Genomic DNA, 15,213 nt, shown 5'->3' on the forward strand with positions numbered 1-15,213 from the left:
CAGAGTGCAAATCGAGGTGAGGTGGACTCCTGATGAGTTCCTGGAGAGTCCACAGCTGAAATTACTGCTTAGGCACCTTCACGCCATCTGGGGCAACACAGTGGATCAGCTAACGGTATACTACTGTACATGCCGTCAGCTGGTTTAGAAAATACACGAGGCTACTACTACTGTATTCTCTGATCCCCAGTCACTAGGGAAGCTCTCAAACTATTGACATACCCCACAAGTGTATAATTAAATTCACATCACAGCAGTAAAGTTGACAATAGCACACATTAAATGAAAATAAAAATAAGTGTTAAAAGTATAATTAAAATCAAGAAGAAAACAAGCAGCATAATTATAGAATGAAAAATTTTACAGTGTCCTGGTCGATGTTTGTATACCTGCACCAATACCATTGCATTGTATACCTACACTGTCATGTGCAATTGTATACCTACACTGTCTGTGTACATTGTTTGTTATACCTACACTGTCTATTACATTGTTTGTATACCTACACTGTCTATCATTCATTGTATACCTACACTGTCTATGTGCAACACCACACCAACAAAACACCACACCAACATTGTTTGTATACCTGCACTATGTACATTGATATACTCCCTTACACCTATACAAATGCATTTTTATTATTACCTACACTGTCTATGTACATTTATACCTGTACTGATACCATGTACATTGTTTGTATACCTACACTGTCTACATTACATTGTTTGTATACCTGCACTGTCTATGTACATATACCTGTACTGTCTATTGCATTGTTTGTATACCTGCTGTCTATTACATTGTTTGTATACCTGCACTGTCTATGTACATTGTATACCTGTAACGTCTACATATTACATTGTTTGTATATACACTGTCTATGTGCATTGTTTTGTATACCTGCTGATATATGTGCATTGTATACCTGTCTTTCAATCTATGTACATTGTTTGTATACCTACACCTGTCTGTGCATTGTTTGTATACTGCTGACTCCACACACCCCTCATAACATTGTTGTATACCTGCACTGTCTATGTACATTGTTGTATACCTACACTGTCTATGTGCATTGTTTGATACCTACACTGTCTATATGCACTGTTTGTATACCTACACTGTCATGTACACTGTTTGTATCTACACTGTCACAACATGTACATTAATTTGTATACCTACACTGTCTATATGTACATTGTTTGTATACTGCACTGTCTATTACATTGTATACCTGCACTGTCTATGTACATTGTTTGTATACCTGCACTGTCTATGTACATTGTAATACCTGCTGATCAAATATTTGCTTTGTATACCTGTACTGTCTATGTCATTGTTTATTACCTACCTTTCTATATGTACATTAATACCTACTTTCACAATATTACTTGTATACCTGTGTCTGTAATACTGTTTGTATACCTGCATGATACAAATGCACATTATTTGCCAATACCTACACTGTCTATGTACATTGTTTTATCCTACACTGTCTATTGCATTGTTTGTATACCTGCACTATGTACATTGTATATATACACTGTCTATGTACATTATTTATTATTTACACTGTCTAATATTACATTATTATACCCTATACTGTCTATGTGCATTGTTTGTATACCTACACTGTCTATGTACATTGTTTGTATACCTGCTGTCTATGTCATTATTACATTACTGATCTGTCACATTGTTTTGTATACTTAACATGCTCTATTGCATTGTTTGATAATACCTGCACTGTCTAACGTGTATACCTGTAACGTCTAATATTACATTGTTTGTATACCTACACTGTCATGTACATTGTTTGTATACCTGCACTGTCTATGTACATTTATACCTGTACTGTCTATATTACATTGTTTGTATACCTACACTGTCTATTGCATTGTTTGTATACCTGCACCAATCTATATTGCAGTTTGTATACCTGCACTGTCTATGTACATTATTTGTATACCCACTGTCTATTACATTGTTTGTATACCTACACTGTCTATATTACATTGTTTGTATACCTACACTGTCTATATTACACTGTTTATATGCACTGTCTAATATTACATTGTTTTCACCTACACTGTCTATATACATTGTTTGTATACCTACACTGTACCATATTACATTGTTTGTATACACACAATCTAATATGCGTTGACATACCTACACTTTCTATGTACATTGTTTGCCAATACCTGCTGATCAATATCGTCATTATATACTTTCCACTGTCTTACATTGTATATATACCGTCTATGTACATTGTTTGTATATACCTACATGATATATTGCATTGTTTTTTATACCTGCACTGTCTGTCACATTGTATTATGTACTGTCTATTTGCATTGTTTGTATACATACTGTCTATGTACATTATTTGCAATACCTGCTGTCTGTACATTGTTTGTATACCTACCACCGATACCATGTACATTGTTTGTCACCTACACTGTCTATGTGCATTGTTTGTATACCCACCCAATCACTATGTACGTTTATTACCTCATATGTACACATTGTGCCCCCACAACACCCAAAAACAAACAACCACCTACCTACACTGTCTATGTACATTATTTGCTATACCTACACAATCTAATGTACATTGTATACCTGTCACAATCATATTACATTGTTTGTATACCTACACTGTCTATGTACATTGTTTGTATACCTGCACTGTCTGTATTGCATTTGTATGCCTGTACTGTCTATGTTACATTGTTTGTATACCTACACTGTCACAATATGCATTGTTTGTATACCTGTCTATGTACATTGTATACCTGTACTGTCTATGTACATTGTTGTATACCTACACTGTCTATTACATTGTTTGTATACCTGCACTGTCTGTACATTATTATGCACTGACTCTATGTACATTGTTATTATACCTACACTGTCTATGTACATTGATATACCTGCACTTTCACTATATTACATTGACATACCTGCTCGATCTATGTACACCCCCACACACAACCCACACAACCCACCAACAACACCCCCACCAAAACAAACCACCCCACCAACAAACAAACCACACCCAAAACACATTGTTGTATACCTGCACTGTCATGTACATTATTACACCTACACTGTCTATGTACATTGTTTGTATCACCTCACTGTCTATGTACATTGTTTGTATACCTGCACTGTCTATGTACATTGTATACCTGCACTGTATGTACATTGTTTGTATCACTATACATATTACATTGTTTATACTGTCTATGCTACAATTGTCCATACCTATACTGATCTCTATTACATTGTTTATAATACCTACACAATCTATATTACATTGTTTGTATGCCATCTATGTTGTCATATACCTGTACTGTCTATGACATTGTTTGTATACCTACACTGTCTATCATGCATTGTTTGTATACCTGCACTGTCTATATTACATTGTATATACACTGTCTATGTACATTGTTTGTATACCTGCACTGTCATATACATTATAATACCTGCACTGTCTATGTACATTATGTACTGTCTATGTGCATTGTTTGTATGCCTACACTGTCTATGTACATTGTTTGCATACCTGCATATCTATGTGCATTGTATACCTGCACTGTCTGTATTGCATTGTTTGTATGCCTGCACTGTCTGTATTGCATTGTTATACCTGCACTGTCTGTATTGCATTGTTTGTTTATGCCTACTGTCTTAATGTACGTTGTTTGTATATACCCTGTCTATATGCATTGTTTGTATACCTGCACTGTCTGTGTACATTTGTATACCTGCACTGTCTATGTACATTGTTTGTATACTCACTGTCTATATGTACATTGTATACCTGCACTGTCTATGTACATTATACCTGTACTGTCTAATGCATTGTTTGTATACCTACACTGTCTATGCACATTATTATACCTACACTGTCTATATTGCATTGTTTGTATACCTGCACTGTCTGTACATTTTATACTGCACTGTTGTCAGTATGCATTGTTTATACCTGCACTGTCTGTTACATTGTTTGTATACTATATATTACATTGTATGCCTGCACTGTCTGTGTGCATTGTTTGATACCTACACTGTCTGTATTGCATTGTTTGTTATGCTGTCTATATGTGCATTGTTGTATACCTGCACTGTCTATATATTACATTGTTGTATCACCTGTACTGTCTATGTACATTGTTTGTATACCTACACTGTCCATATTGCATTGTTTGTATACCTACACTGTCTATGTGCATTGTTTATACCTGTACTGACTATACATTGTTTGATACCTATTACTGTCTATGTACATTGTTTGTATGCCTGCACATATGTACATTGTTTGTATACCTTGCACTGCTATATGCATTGTTTGATACCTACACTGTCTGTATTGCATTGTTTTATACCTACTGTCTTCATTGTTTGATAACATAACACTGATCTATATTGCATTGTTTGACATACTATATAACAACATTCATTTGTTATACCTTGCTGTCTGTGTGCATTGTTTTGTCTCACTGTCTATGTGCATTGTTTGTATACCTGTACTGTCTGTATTGCATTGTTTGTATACCTGCACTGTCTATGTGCATTGTTTGTATACCTGTACTGTCTATGTGCATTGTTTATGTACACTGTCTGTATTGCATTGTTTGTATACCTGTACTGTCTATGTGCATTGTTTGTATACCTACACTGTCTATGTGCATTGTTTGTATACTGCTGTCCATGTACATTTTGTATACCTGCTGTCTATGTACATTGTTTGTGTACCTGCACTGTCACAATATTGCATTGTTTGTATACCTACACTGTCTATATTACATTGTTTTGCACTGCACACTGTCTATACTACATTGTGTGTTTGTGCCTGCTGTCTGTATACATGTTGTTTGTATGCCTGCTGTCTGTGTGCGTTGTTTGTATGCCTGCACTAAATCTATATTACATTGTTTGTATGCACTATACTGTCTATGTATTGTTTGTATACCTATACTGTCTATATTGCATTGTTTGTATACCTGCTGTCTATGTGCATTGTTTGTTATACCCTGTACAATCCTATGTGCATTGTTTGTATACCCTACACTGTCTATGTACATTGTTTGTATACCTACACTGTCTATGTGCATTGTTTGTATACCTGCACTGTCTATGTGCATTGTTTGTATACCTGCACTGTCTATGTACATTGTATACCTGCACTGTCTATGTACATTGTTTGTATGCCTACACTGTCTATGTGCATTGTTTGTATGCCTACACTGTTCCATGTGCGTTTTGTATGCCTGCTGTCTGTGTACATTGATTTGACATGCCTTAACAATCACCTATTGCATTGTTTGATATATACTTGTCTGTATTGCATTGTTTGTATACCTGCTGACACATGTGCATTGTTTGGCATACCTGTGACAATCTGTATTGCATTGTTGCCTACACTGTCTTAATATACATTTTGTATCACCTGTACTGTCTATGTACATTGTTTGCTATACCTACACTGTCTGTATTGCATTGTTTGTATACCTGCACAATCATGCATTGTTTGGACATGCCTGCACTGTCAATATGCATTGTTTATTATCCTATACTGTCTATGTACATTGTTTGTATACTGTCTGTATGTACATTGTTTGTATACCTGCATGTCTGTGTACATTGTTTGTATGCCTACACTGTCTATATTGCATTGTTTGTATTACCTGCATCTGTATTGCATTGCATTACCCCTGCCGATAATATACATTGTTTATATATACTCATGTATGTGCATTGTTTGATAACCTGCACTGTCTGTATTGCATTGTTTGTATGCCTGCTGTCTGTGTACATTGTTTGTATACCTGCACTGTCTGTGTACATTGTTTTGTATACCTGCACTGTCTATATATGCATGTTTGTATACCTGCTGTCTGTGTGCATTGTTTACCTGCTGTCTCATGTACATTGTTTGATACCTGTACTGTCTATGTACTTGTTTGTATACCTACATCATGTACATTGTTTGTATACCTCACTGTCTATGTACATTGTTTGTATACCTACACTGTCATGTACATTGTTTGTATACCTGCACCAATGTGTACATTGTATCTACACTGTCCATGTACATTGTTTGTATCCCACTGTCTATGCACATTGTTTGTATACCAACAACACCAAACAACACAAACAAATACCATACTGCTATATTACATTGTTTTGTATACCTGCTGATATAATGTACATTGTTTGTATACCTGCACTGTCTGTATTGTTGTATACCTGCACTGTCTATGTACATTGTTTGTATACCTGCACTGTCTATATTACATTGTTTTTTATACCTGCACTGTCTATGTACATTTGTTTGTATACCTACTGTCTATGTACATTGTTTGTATACCTGTACTGTCTATGTACATTGTTTGTATACCTACACTGTCTATGTACATTGTTTGTATGCCTGCACTGTCTATGTACACTGTTTGTATACCTACACTGTCTATGTACATTGTTTGTATACCTGCACTGTCTATTATTACATTGTATGCCTGCACTGTCTATGCATTGTTTGTTATGCACTGTCTATGTACATTGTTTGTATACACTGTCTATGTGCATTGTTTGTAAATACCCCACAACACCCACCCCAACAAACAACAAAAACAACACCACAATATGCACTGTCTGTATTACACTGTTTTGCACCCTATACCTGCACTGTCTATATTACATTATTTGTATACCTGCACAATCTATATACATTGTATACCTACACCGTCTATGTGCATTGTTTGTATACCTGCACTGTCTATATTACACTGTTTGTATACCTGCTGTCTATGTACATTGTTTGTATACCTACACTGTCTATGTACATTGTTTGATACCTACACCGTCTATGTACATTGTTTACCTACTGTCTATGTACATTTATAAAACTGCACTGTCTATGTACATTGTTTATACCTGCACTGTCTATGTGCATTTACACACAACAAAAACCCAAAACAAACCCCCAACACACAACAACCCAAACATTGTAATACCTACTGTCTATTACATTGTTTGTATACCTGCACTGTCTATGTACATTATTAATACCTGCACTGTCTATGTACATTATTAGTACCTCCTTTCCATGTCCATTGTTTGTATCCCTGACACTGTATACCTGCACCAAATTGCATTATGAAATACTACACTTTCTCTATTACATTGTTTGTATACCTCTTTTCAATCACATGTGCATTGTTTGTATACCTGCACTGTCTATGTGCATTGTATACCCCAACACAAAACCACAGTATACCTGCACCAATCTATATTACACATTAAAACCAACCAACCACAACACCCCCCCAAACGTTTGTATACCTGCACTGTCTATGTACATTGTTTTACGTATACATCTATGTACATTGTTTTATATGCTGTCACAATATTACATTGTTTGTATACCTGCACCGATATGTACATTGTATACCTGCTGTCATATGTACATTGTTTATGCCTGCTGTCTATGTACATTGTATGCCTCGCACCGATGCCAATACATTTGTAAACCTGCTGTCTATGTCACTGTTTGTCCCCACATACCTGCACTGTCTATTGCATTGTTTGTATACCTGCTGTCTATTACATTTATAAAACCTGCACAATCTCATGTGCATTGTTTGTAAACCTGCACTGTCTGTGTACATTTGTATACCTGCACTGTCTGTATTCGTTCGTAATATACCCCACCCCACCCCCAAACAAACAAACCCACAAACCACCAAACCTGCACTGTCTATGTGCATTTGTATACCTGCACTGTCTATTTACATTGTTTATATGCACTGTCTGTGTACATTATAAAACCTGCACTGTCTATATTACATTGTTTGTATACCTGCACTGACTGTGTACATTTGCCATAACTATACTGTCTATGTACATTGTAAATATGCACTGTCTAATATTACATTGTATACCTGCACTGTCTATTACATTGAACACACCACAAACAAACCCACCCCATTTGTAAGCCTGCTGATACTGTAGCACTGTACCAAACACACATTGTATGCCTGCTGTCTATTACATTGTTTGTTATGCCTACTGTCTATGTACATTGTTTGTATACCTACACAATCTGTATACATTGTTTGAACCTGCTGTCTATGTACATTTAAAGCCTGCACTGTCTATATTGCATTGTTTGTATACCTGCACTGTCTATATTCATTGTATACCTGCACTGTCTATGTACATTGTAAACCTGCACTGTCTATGTACATTGTTTATACCTGCACTGTCTATGCATTGTTTGTATACCTACACTGTCTATTGCATTGTATACCTGCACTGTCTATTTACATTGTTTGTATACCTGCACTGTCTATATTACATTGTATGCCTCCTTTCATACATGTACACATTGTAAATGCACTGTCTATATACATTGATTTGTATACACACTGCTCGTCTATGTACATTAGTATACCTGCACATGTCACAATGTGCACTTGTAAACCTGCGCACAATCTATAATATTCACTGTTTGTATACATGCACAATCACCATATTACATTGTTTGTATACCTGCACTGTCTATGTACATTGTATACCTGCACTGTCTATTGCATTGTTTGTATACTATACTGTCTATGTGCATTGTTAATACCTGTCAAATATATGTACATTGTAAACCATGCACTGTCTGTACTGTTTGTATGCACTGTCATGTACACACTTGTATACCTGCACTGTCTATGTACATTGTTTAAACCTGCACTGTCTGTATTGCATTGTTTGTATACCTGCACTGTCTATGCATTATTAAACCTGCATCATGTACATTGTTTGTATACCTGCACTGTCTGTATTACATTTTTATCACCTGCACTGATCTATGTACATTGAAAACCAAACAAACTTTGTATACCTTGTCTATGTACACATTCACACCAACAAAAACCAACCAACACCAACAACTGTATACCTACACTGTCTATTACATTGTACAAACCAACACTGTAATGCATTGTTTGTTACCTACACTGTCTATGTACATTGTATATGCAATCTATGTACATTGTTTGTAAACCACACTGTCTATATTACATTATAAACCTACACTGTCTATATTACATTGTTTGTAAACCTGCACTGTCTATGTACATTTACATACTGCACACCCATAACCTACCACTGTACAGTGTAAACATACACTGTCTATTACATTGTATACCTGCACTGTCTATGTACATTGTATACCTGCACTGATCACCAATATCTTACATTGTATACACTCCAACATGATCTCTATGTACATTTAAAACCTGTGCTTCATCAATACATTGTAAACCTGCACTGATCACAATATTACATAATATACCTGCAACTGTCATTACATTGTTTGTATACCTGCACTGATACAATATTACATTATAAACCTGCACTATCTATGTACATTGTTTGTAAACATGTCTATATACATTGTATACCTGCACTAAATATGTACATTTATGAACCTACACTGTCCTATGCATTGTATACCTGCACTGTCTATATTACATTGTATACCTGCACTGTCTATGTACATTTTATACCTGCACAATCTGTACATTTGTAAACCTGCACTGTCAATGTACATTTGTAAACCTGCACTGTCTATGTACATTTATTATACCTGCACTGTCTATTGCATTGTTTGTTATACCTGATCTATGTACATTTTTTGTATGCCTGCACTGTCTATATTCTGTTTGTACATGCCCAACTGTCTATGTACATTGTATACCTACACTGTCTATGTGCATTGTTTTGTATACCTACACTGTCTATATTCATTGTTTGTATATACCTGCACTGTCTATGTACATTGTCAAACCTACACTGTCTATGTACATTGTTTGTATACATATCACTGTCTATGTACATTGTTTGTATACCTACACTGTCTATGTACATTGTTTGTATACCTCACTGTCTATTATGTACTTGTATATACCTGCACTGTCTGTACATTGTATACCTGCACTGTCTGTGATACATTGTTTGTATACATGCACTGTCTATATACATTGTTTGTATATACTGTCTATGTACATTGTTTGTATACCTGCACTGTCATATTACACTGTTTGTATACCTGCACTGATCAATGTCACTGTTTGTAATACCTGCACTGTCACCAATATGTACATTCGTTTACATATACCTGCACAAATCTATGTACATTATTATGCCTGCACTGTCTATGTGCATTGTTTGTATACCTGCTGTCTATTGCATTGTTTATACCTGCCGTCTGTGCATTGGCCATACCTGCACTGATCTGTACACTGTTTGTATACCTGCTGTCTATGTACACTGTTTGTATACCTCACCAATCTATGCATTGTTTGTATACCTACACTGTCATGTACATTGTTTTATACCTATGCACAATCTATATTACATTGTTTGCACTTCATCTATGTACATTGTTTATGCCTACACTGTCATATTGCATTATTAAACCTGCACAATCTATGTACATTGTTTGTATACCTGCACTGTCTATATTACATTCGTTTTGATAATACCTAACAAACTTCAATGTACATTGTTTTATACCTCACTGTAATAATGTACATTTGTTTTGATATATAAAATATCATATACATTGTTTGATACCTACAATGCTATATATTGCATTGTTTGTACAATACCTACACTGTCACAATGTGCATACCTGCACTGTCTGTGTACATTTTTTTGCATACCTACACTGTCTGTACATTGTTTGTATACCTACACCAATATGTACATTGTTTGTATACCTTTACAATCTCTATGTACATTGTTTGTGCACCTACTGTCTGTATTGCATTGAACATTATACCTGCACTGTCACATATTACATTGTTATTTATACCTGCACTGTCTATATTACATTGTTTGTATACCTACACTGTCTATGTACACTGGTATACCTGCACTGTCTATCGTACATTATGAATGCTACTGTCTATTTGCATTGTTATTCATATGCTGATCTATGTACAATTTAAACTATACTGTCTATGTTGCTTTGTATCACCTTGATCTATGTACATTGTATGCCTGCACTGTCTCTATTACATTTATACCTATAACATGTCTGTGCATTGTGAAATACCAACATGCAATGTGCATTGTTTGTTACCTGCACATGCCATATTACATTGTATACCTGCTGATCCATGTTCGTTTGACTATAACTATACTATGTACATTGTAATACATGCACGTCTATATTACATTGTTTGTAAATAACCTTAACATGCTATATTACATTGTAAGCCTGCTACTGTATTGCATTGTATACCTTAACATGCTATGTACATTGTTTGATAAATGCCTAACATGCCATGTACATTTTCACCACCAACATCTGTATTACTGTCTATAAAACGTAACACTGTTTGATAACATAACAATCTAATATTGCACTTAGTTTGACTATACCTGCACTATCTATGTACGTTATATATAACTGTCTGTTTACGATTGTATACCTGCTGTCTAATATTACATTGTTTGTATCCTACACTGATATATATACATTGTTTGTATACTATTACTGTCTATATTACATTGTTGTATACCTACAATGTCACAATATTACACTGTTTATGCCTGCTGTCTATGTACACCAATTTTGTATACCTGCACTGTCTATGTACATTGTATACCTGCTGTCTATGTACGTTATTATACCTCACTGTAAATTATTACATTGTTTGTATACCTGCTGTCTATGTACACATTGTTTGTCCATACATAACTGTCTATGTACATTGTTTGTCATCACCAATGAACTGTATGTGCATTCGTTTGTAATACCTACTGAACTGTATTGCACTGTTTGATAATGCCGCCACACTCATACCAATATTACATTGTATACCTGCTGTCTATGTGCATTGTTTGTTATTACTGCACTGATCTATGTGCGATTGTATACTGCTGTCTATTACATTGTATACCTGCTGTCTATTGCATTGTTTATTATACCTGCACTGTCTATTTACATTGTGAAAACTGCACTGTCACAATATTACATTGTTTGTCACCTACTGTCTATGTACACTGTTTGTATACCTGCACTGTCTCATGTACATTGTTTGTATACCTGCACTGTCTATGGCATTGTTTGTATACCTACACTGTCTATGTACATTGTATACCTGCACTGTCTATGTACATTGTTTGTATACCTACACTGTCTATGTGCATTGTTTGTATACATGCACTGTCTATATACACATTGTTTGATATGCATACACTGTATGTATTCGTTATTTATACCTACCTCTCTAATATATGCATTGTTTGTATGTACTGTCTATGTACATTGTTTGTATATACACTGTCTATGTACACTGTTTGTATACCTGCATGTCTATATTACATTGTTTGTATACCTGCACTGTCTATATTGTTTGTATACCTGCACTGTCTAATGTGCATTGTTTGTATACATACACTGTCTATGTACATTGTTTGTTATGCCTGCACTGTCTATGTACATTAAACCTTTACAATCTATGTACATTGTTTGTATACCTGTACTGTCTGTACTGTAAACCTGTACTGTCTATATTACATTGTTTGTATACCTGCACTGTCTGTACATTGTATACCTGCACTGTCTATGCATTGTAAGCCTGCTGCTCATCTGTGTCCGTACATTTGTTGTACTATATGCTGTCTATGTACATTGTTTGTAAGCCTGCTGTCTATATTGCAATTGTACCTGCACTGTCTATGTACATTGTTTGTATACCCATGCACTGTCTATGTACATTGTATGCCTGCACAATCTATATTCATTGTTTGTATGCCCACTGTCTGTCATGCATTGTAAACCTGCACTGTCTATATACATTGTTTCTTATACCTTCAATCTATATTCATTGTTTGTATATGCACTGTCACAATATTACATTGTAAACCACCATGTCTATGTACACTGTTTGTATACCACTGTCTATGTACATTGTTTGTATACCTACACTGTCTATTTACATTTGAACATACCTGCACTGTCTATGTGCATTGTTTGTATACCTGCACTGTCTCATGTACATATCCCTACTGTCTATTACATTGTTTGTATACCTGCACTATCTATATACATTGTTTGTAATATACACTGTCTATGTACATTGTTTGTATCACCTGCTGTCTATGTACACTGTTTGTATACCTGCACTGTCTGTATGCACATTGTATACATGCACTGATATGTACATTGTTTGTATGCACCTGCACTGTCTATGTACATTGTATGCCTGCTGTCATGTCCATTGTTTGTATACCTGCACTGTCTATGTGCATTTGTATACCTGCACTGTATCATATTGCATTGTTTGTATACTGTCTGTATGTACATTTTATACCTGCACTGTCTATGTACATTGTATACCTGCACTGTCTATGTGCATTGTTTGTATACCTGCACTGTCTGTACATTGTTTGTATCTACTGCACTGTCTATGTACATTATTAAGCCTCACATCTCTATTTACATTGTTTGACAACTATACCTTCACTTTCTAATGTACATTGTTTGACAATACTACACTGTCTCAATGTACATTGTACCTACACTGTCTATATTGCATTGTTTTGTATACCTTATCACTGTCTATGTACATTGTTTGTATACCTGCACTGTCTATTGTTTGTATACCTACACTGTCTATGTCCATTGTATACCTACACTGTCTATGTACATTGTTTGTCAAATACCTGCACTGTCTATGATGCATTGTTGTATACCTACACTGTCTATGTGCATTGTTTGTATACCTGCACTGTATATGTACATTGTTTGTATACCTACACTCCTAATATTACATTGTTTGTATACCCTACCACTGTCATATGTACATTGTATACTATATTACTGTCTATGCATCGTTTGATATATACACTGTCTGTGCAATTTGTATACACATACACTGTCTATGTACATTGTTTTGTAATACCTGCACTGTCTATGTACATTGTTTGTATACAACTGCACAATCTATGTGCATTGTTTGTATACCTACACAATCTATGTGCATTGTTTGTATACCTCACTGTCTATGTACATTTGTAAACTGCTGTCTATGTCATTGTTTGTATACCTGTACTGTCTATGTACACTGTAAACCTGTACTGTCTATGTACATTGTTGTATACCTGCACTGTCTATGCATTGTATACCTGCACTGTCTATATTGCACTGTTTGTATACCTGTACTGTCTATATTACCTTGTTTGTATACCTGTACTGTCTAATATTACATTGTTTGTATAACTGCACTCGTCTATGTCGCCATTGTATACCTATATGATCTATGTGCATTGATACTTATACGCTGTCATGTACATTGTATGCCTGCACTGATACTGATTTACATTGATTTGACTATACCTGCACTGATAATATTTGCATTTATTAAAACCTGTACTGTACACCAATATGTACATTGTATACCTGCACTGTCTATGTTACTGTTTGTATACCTGCACTGTCTGTATTCATTTGTATGCACTGTCTGTACTGCATTTGCATACCTGCTGTCTGTACATTGTTTGTATACCTATTACTGTCTATATTACATTGTTTTTCATGCACTGTCTATGTACATTGTTTGTATCACCTACACTGTCTATATTACATTGTATACCTATTACTGTCTATATTACATTGTTTGTATACCTGTGTCTATGTGCATTGTTTATGCCTGCACTGTCTGTGTACATTGTTTTGGTAATACTTATACTGTGTCATGTGCGTTAGTTTGTTATGCCATCTCTGTGTACGTTAGTTTTGATAATATATATATTGCTGTCTGTGTACGTTAGTTTGGTAATATATTGTGCAATCTGTGTGCACTGTTTATACTATTGCTGTCTGTATTGCATTTGTTTGTATACCTGCTTTCGTCTGTATGTGCATTGTTTGTATACCTGCACTGTCTATGTGCATTGTTTGTATACCTGTACTGTCTATATTGCATTGTTTATTATACCCCTTAAATTTGTCTATGTACATTGTTTGTATGCCTGCTGTCTGTGTACATTGTTTGTATACCTGCACTGTCTGTGTACACTGTTTGTATGCCTGTACTGTCTGTGTGCACTTTGTTTGTTGGCATACCTGTGTCTGTATTGCATTGTTTGTCACCTGCAGCATGCAGTATTGTGTGTGTGTTACATTATTAG

General features: G+C 35.2%; 1 long non-coding RNA gene across 2 annotated transcripts in view; it reads right to left on the minus strand.

The window, feature by feature from the left end:
* Positions 1-47: 47 nt before the first annotated feature.
* The window catches only part of LOC121853576, a 25,471-nt gene continuing 10,305 nt past the window's right edge, over positions 48-15,213 (minus strand). For both annotated transcript variants that reach the window (XR_006086352.1, XR_006086351.1), the window contains exon 3: positions 48-87. This is a non-coding gene — a long non-coding RNA (uncharacterized LOC121853576). The remainder of the gene's footprint in view (positions 88-15,213) is intronic.

This window comes from Homarus americanus, unplaced genomic scaffold (genome assembly GCF_018991925.1).
Source record: "Homarus americanus isolate GMGI-L3 unplaced genomic scaffold, GMGI_Hamer_2.0 scaffold4896, whole genome shotgun sequence".
Lineage (NCBI taxonomy): Eukaryota > Metazoa > Arthropoda > Malacostraca > Decapoda > Nephropidae > Homarus > Homarus americanus.